Raw genomic sequence first — 7,035 nt, 5'->3', positions numbered from 1 at the left:
ACAAAAAAGTAACAATATGTTCATATTTTTACATTCACATAATTTATGAGTAAGACCAACACATATCTTATTAAGTTAAATAATAAAATTTGATATTAAGATCATAAATATATATTATATTAAGGTAGAGGGTTATTTGAACACCACGGGACCGGTACAAAGTGTGACGCCAATAGGTATGGTTTCGTAGACAAAGGGCCCATTTTTATGGAAATGGAGAATGTTAGTATATGGTTCACTAATCAAATTTGAGGGCATGGAAGGAATCCCCACACTAGCAACAAGGGGATCTTTCTCCTATGGTATTGAATTATTTCCCTAGGAATGGATTATTTTTAGTCTCCTTCCCTATTGTACGAAATTGATAAAGTCCTCCCCACTCCTCTCAATTCCCATCCTAAGACATGGAAACCCATGGATAAGGGATTCTCAGTTCCACATGGGAGTGGAGAAATTACCTCCAAAAAAACATAACAAATATGACTAAAATTTGTCTTATGATTATCAAAAACATCACCTTCTAGTATTACATAGATAACTAGGAAAAGAAAAATGAGATTTTGCATAACATGACCCTTTCAGGGTGTCAATGAGTCATGCATTTTGCTTGGGTCTTTCTATGGCAATGAAAGACAAAAGATTGAAAAGCATCACACTAAGGCCCCATTTGTTTGTGGGCCTTCAATGGGGTGGGATAAAGGTGTTGGATTTTCCGACATTTATCCCATAATTGAGGGAAAATAATAGAGATCTTCTTCGTACGAGAACCATTCTTGTATGTTGTTTGATTTATACTTAGAATCCACTCAATGTGAAAACATGTTGTAAAAAAAGAGAAATTAAGTGAATTCTATGTGTGGATCAAGCACCATACGAGAATGATTGTCGTATGAGGACTTGATCCAAACTCAAAATAACGTCGTTAGGATGTCTGGGGTGAGCTTTCATGTTTTACTAGAAGATTCCTATTAGGAGAATTTCTATTTTTTTTTTTCATTTTTTAAGTTGTTTATATATTCTCATGCATCCTCTTGTAGTCCCTTGTTTTTTAAAGGCTTCATTTGACGACTTGGAAAATTTTATTTAATTGGATTGAAACATGACACATAAGGTAAGGAACTTTATATATACATAACCATGAAATTTAAGTCTTTCATGTAGCTTTTACAAAAAAAAAAAAATTCATGTAGCAGCAACTTGGACCACCCTATCAAGCTTATTAGGACAACCATCCTCAATAACTCGTATACGAAAATATATAATACTATTATGTTTCGTAAAAATCATTTGTTCCTTTTATTGGAGTAGGAGAAAGTTTTATTTCACCTACCAATTTAAAGTCTTTGTCACCCTTGTTAGGATTTTTATGTGGGCTTAATTAATACTGATTGATCCATTAGGCCCAAGATTATGAAACTCCTAGCCCAATCCATTGTGAAAATGACTTAGGGTTTTAGGGATTCTATTATAAATAGAAGCTAAAAGTCCTGCAATTGTCACTTTAACACCTTCATGGTTTTGAAAGCACGGACTTCCCCACAGGAATAGTGCATATGAGAGCATTCCAAGGGTGAAAGGCTGCAGAAGATCTTAGCGGCTTAGACTCCATTGCGTAGTTCTTTGTTACAATCTTCATGGGACTAATCTTAAAGCACATGGGAGAGAATTACGTGATCAATACTTATAGGACTTCTAAACTTACACACAGGTATTCTTCTACTCCCCTTGATTATCATGTATGGAGTAAATCTATATGTTTGTGTGTTCTTGGTTTAGGGACTACACCCATGGTCAATCTTTTATGATCGTTTTATAATTCTTGTATTCTAAAATCAATGGGATTATTCATATGATTCTATGATAAAGAATCTCCATCAATTGGTATCAGAGCCAAGCCTTATAGTATTAGAATCAAGAAAAATTGATTTTGTATAGGGTTTGGGTCACAAATCATGAAAATCGTAATTTTACCATCACTTAAAGGTCCCAGATCGAAAAACTTTCTCCATAAAAGTTGCAGAGGATGAGAATACGATCACGACGAAATGTTGCACATCATCGAAAACCTTTGGACTTACCGACATGCATTGCCAGAAACTGGCTGCTGGAGGAGAGAAAAAAAAAAACTATGGTGGTAAGTCATCTCCGGTCAACTCGGTAGGGTTTCCGAATTAACTTGGAGGTGCAATGGGTCAACCCTTAGCCAACCCTGTTTGACTCGATCAAAGGTTGACCAGGTCATTGACCACCCGACCCGAAGACCCCTAGTTTGACCCAGATTTCCAACCTAAAGACCCAAATTTTGACCCAAAACTAATATGTCCAAACCGGATTAGACCGCTTGGCCGAACCAATTGGTTTGGGCAAACCAGATTGATTTTAATCCATTTTTTCAACTTCAAATGGCTCGTACAAGCAAACGATGAAGAAATTTTCACCCTGATTTTTTGCATTGAGTCTAGTTTTCGTGCTTTTCATTTTGATATATTATGAGCCTAGTTTTGGTCAACTTTTATGGTCTATTTTGTATAAGTTATAAGTATGGATGTCTTATAATTCTTTATGATTTTCCTATTAATTGAAAGAAATAAAAGAAAATCAACTCATTCATTACTTACATATCAAAATATGAACTTGTTTATTATTAATAATGATAGTTTATGCTTTTGTTTATAAATATTTTTTTATTCATGCTTAAACAATCCCACTTTTAGCTGTCAGAATGAATTTGTAGACTATTGCAATAAAATTGGATGAAATCCACCAAAGTGGTAAAGTTCAACCTTATTATAATAAAATACAAATCAAAGGTCTTATTTATTTTAAAAGACAGAGAATAATGATTGGTAACAAAGTTGCTATGTTCACCCAAAGGTGACATTATCAAAAAGAAATTAAAGTTAAATCAAGTGAAAAACATAATAGGGATTTCTCAACCTAAAAGATGATGTCCATCCAAAGATGACAATATTTTTTCAAAAGTTAGAAGAAGTCTCGCAGTAATAGTAAAAACTTAAGTGGACCAGTATGTTTCAGACCCAAATGTCAGGAATGTAGTTCCGGTTGACATTCTTGAAGTAATTGATAATTAAGTATTGTAATGTTTATTTTGTTAATAGTTACATGCTTGTTCTTTTACATGTAAATTTATATTTAGTTCATGTTTAAAATACTTACAAATTTAAGTTGCTAAATATAATTGCAAGCTATTGCAGTGGAATGGATGGAATCCAGCAAAGTGAAAAAATCTAAAATTACTGTAATAGGTTTACAATTCAAAGGTTTTGTCTTATTTTCAAAAACATAGAAAATTATTGATAGGAATTAGGTAATGCTTGCCCAAAGGAGACATTATCAAAGATAAGCATAAATGTAAGTGTACTCTAGGCAGACCTAAACCTAGAAGTTGTTATTCATCCAAAAGTGACAGTAATTTTTTAAGTTAAAGAGCTCCCACGGCTATTGTAGTTTTTGAGTGGACCAATGCATTCCAGACCCAAATATTGAGAATATAGTTCGGTTGACACTCTGGTTATGTTTAATGGTTAGTGATGTAATATTGATTTTAATTTTATTGATGTTTGCATTAATTAAATATTAAATGAATTATTCTTCCTTGAGTTAAATCATTAAAGTGAATATCTTTAAAAGTGGCTTGAGAATAAGGAGGTCTACATATGCCTCAAATACCTAGTTTTCTATGTTAGGAAAACCAAATCAATAATTTGATATTATGGTTTTAAATCAAAGATTTTTACCCTAAAATGTATTGGACAGTTGATCAATAGCAATAGGGTGGATGAGGGTTTCATGATTATGACCATCGGTTATAGGTTTATTTAATGTATTATTTTTGTATTCCAATTGAATCAATCGGGATTAGTTGGGTTGGATTAGTATCAATTTTGATCAATCCAACAACAAATTCTCAAACACTGTCATTGTTCTTTGAAAACTTATTTATGAATATTAATTGATAAATGTTTGATTTTCTTTTGTTTTTGGGCTTATGTGAATAAGTTTATATGTATGTCATATTTAACGAATTGTGTTCTCTAATAAATGGATTAATTTATGACTGGTTGAACCAAGTGGGAGGATAGAAGTATAGATCTTAAGCTATTTTATGTGACTCGACCAGTGGGAGGATAAATTCGGTATATTAGGTTGTTAGTGAGAGAATAAATTTAGTACACTATATTATTTTTCATGTAAAAGAACTATTTTAAGTTTTGCATTAATTTATTATTATCATGATATTGAAGAATTATTTATGGCTGAAATATATAGTAAATTCATATTTATATCATTTTGTACTTGTATGTTTTGTTTGAAATACCCTATAATAGATCAATATGTTAGAATTAAACTGGGTGTGAGTTTCTACACATTTTATGTTGCACAGTATATTTTTAGGAAGCTAAGAAAGGATTTGGTAGAATCCACCAAAATGGCATATCCTATTCTTTCATAGTTTTTCTAAGCGCAGCAAAGTTGGTGACATTTGTCCAAATGTGATGTCATCCAAGTTAAAGAAAATACATGTATGAAAAATGACTATAACTTAAAAGGTTTCTAAGGCCATATGTGATAAAAGTAATGGTATTTTCACAGTAAATTTCAACTTATAAGAGGATCAGTGCATTCTTAGCTAAAATGAAGCGCAGCAAAGTTGGTGACATTTGTCCAAATGTGATGTCATCCAAGTTAAAGAAAATACATGTATGAAAAATGACTATAACTTAAAAGGTTTCTAAGGCCATATGTGATAAAAGTAATGGTATTTTCACAGTAAATTTCAACTTATAAGAGGATCAGTGCATTCTTAGCTAAAATGAAGCGCAGCAAAGTTGGTGACATTTGTCCAAATGTGATGTCATCCAAGTTAAAGAAAATACATGTATGAAAAATGACTATAACTTAAAAGGTTTCTAAGGCCATATGTGATAAAAGTAATGGTATTTTCACAGTAAATTTCAACTTATAAGAGGATCAGTGCATTCTTAGCTAAAATGATAGGAATGTAGTTACAATTATGACTCTTGTGTGTTCTATCTGTTAGATGTACATTTATTGTATAGTTTATCTGCTAAATGTACATATTAAATTTTCTAGCCCAATTATTTGGTGTGTATATTTCATACTTGAGATTTTTTTGGGATTTCTTGATCTGATTTTAGTTCTCTGAAAACCCAAACAGGTGTTATTGCTGATCAAAGTACAATCGAAGGGAAATATAAACAATTTTGTTATCCTATTAAGTTTATAATGATTTTGGAGTAATTTTGGAATGATTTTATCTTAAATTTCGTTCTCTGAATTATTTATGTACATTTATGCTTCATTTATTTGTGTTGTCCCTGGTTGTGTAAGAAACACATTAAAGTATATACTTTTGTACATATATTCATCTCTAATGTAGAAACATGATAGGAATGAGTGAAACCTATCAAAGTGGTACATTCAATTCAATTGTGTATTTCTTAAGGTAAAGGTGACATTTTTCAAAAGATGATGTCATTCAAATTTATCGATAAAGTGCTCAAGAGCCATGTTTTCTGACATTGGTGTTATTGAGGTTTTTGATATGCTTGGTTAGTAGGAGTTTTATGATCTTATTTAACCAAAGATATCATGGTGGCAAAAGCGAAAGTTTAAAGGTTGTGCCTGCTAAGGTTTATTGGCAGTGCTTAGCCAAAGTAATTGACGATAAATCAAGGTAATTGACGATATTTCATCAAAATTTATAATATATAGCAGTATTTAACCAAAGTCTGTGATTTATAACGATATTTAGCCTAAGTTCAAAGAAGTGATGGTTTACCACAGGCGATTTGTCAAAGTTTATGATTTATGGTGGTATTTAACATAAATCCATAGTAGTGGTGATTAACCACAGGCAGTTTACTAAAGTTTATGATTTATGGGGGTATTTAATCTAAATCTATGAAAATAGTGGTTAGTCATGGCGGTATGCCAAAGTAAGATATTAATTCAAGAAAATGACGATTTTTCTAAGTATTAATTAATATCAGAGTTTACTACCTGTGAGGTTTTCAAGGTAGGTTGATCTTTAGATCAAGAAATGACCTATAAGGAAATGTATATTTCATGTGATCACAAGTATAATATCAATTCCTTATATATATATATATATATATATATGTTTTCCAGGCAATTTAGATTGATAGTTTTCTACTGTTTGTAACATTAGACAGTTATATGCCGTATATTGAGGTTTGTTCAACAGTAGAGATTATTGATTGAATCAAAGTTTGTTTGAGTGGTGTTCAGTCTTGGGATTATTTTGACCAGGTGTCAATGAAAAGACATCAATATCAATATAGCCCAAGTGGAAGATTGTTAAGATTTTTATGTGGGCTTAATTGATACCGATTGATCCATTTGGCCTAAGCAATTAGACCCACTATAATTAAAAAACTCCTAGCCCAATCCATTGTGGAAATAAATTAGGGTTTTAGGCATTCTATTATAAATAGAAGCTAAAGGTCCCTGTAGCCGTCACTTTAACACCTTTATGGTTTTGGAAGCACGGACTCCCCCATAGGAATAGTGCATGTGAGAGTATTCTAAGGGTGAAAAGTTGCAGAAGATCTTAGCGGTTGAGACTCCATTGTGCAGTTCTTTGTTACAATCTTCATGGGACTAATCTTCAAGCACATGGGAGAGAGTTACGTGATCAATACTTGTGAGACTTCTAAACTTACATACAGGTATTCTTCTACTCCCATTGATTATCATGTATGGGGTAAATCTATTTGTTTGTGTGTTCTTGGTTTAGGGACTACACCCATGGTTAATCTTTTATGATTGTTTTATGATTCTTGTATTCTAACATCAATGGGGTTATTCATATGATTCTATGGTAAAGAATCCCCATCAACCCCGACTATATGTTGAAGGTTCAAATTGCTTTCATTGTCTCGTGACACCCGTCCAAGAACAATGATGGCCATCCATAAAGAAATTCCTCCTTCACCATGGCTTAAGGAAAATTGAGTCCTAACTTTTCCT

Source organism: Macadamia integrifolia, chromosome 13 (genome assembly GCF_013358625.1).
Source record: "Macadamia integrifolia cultivar HAES 741 chromosome 13, SCU_Mint_v3, whole genome shotgun sequence".
Taxonomy (NCBI): domain Eukaryota; kingdom Viridiplantae; phylum Streptophyta; class Magnoliopsida; order Proteales; family Proteaceae; genus Macadamia; species Macadamia integrifolia.
This window is presented reverse-complemented; position numbering follows the sequence as displayed.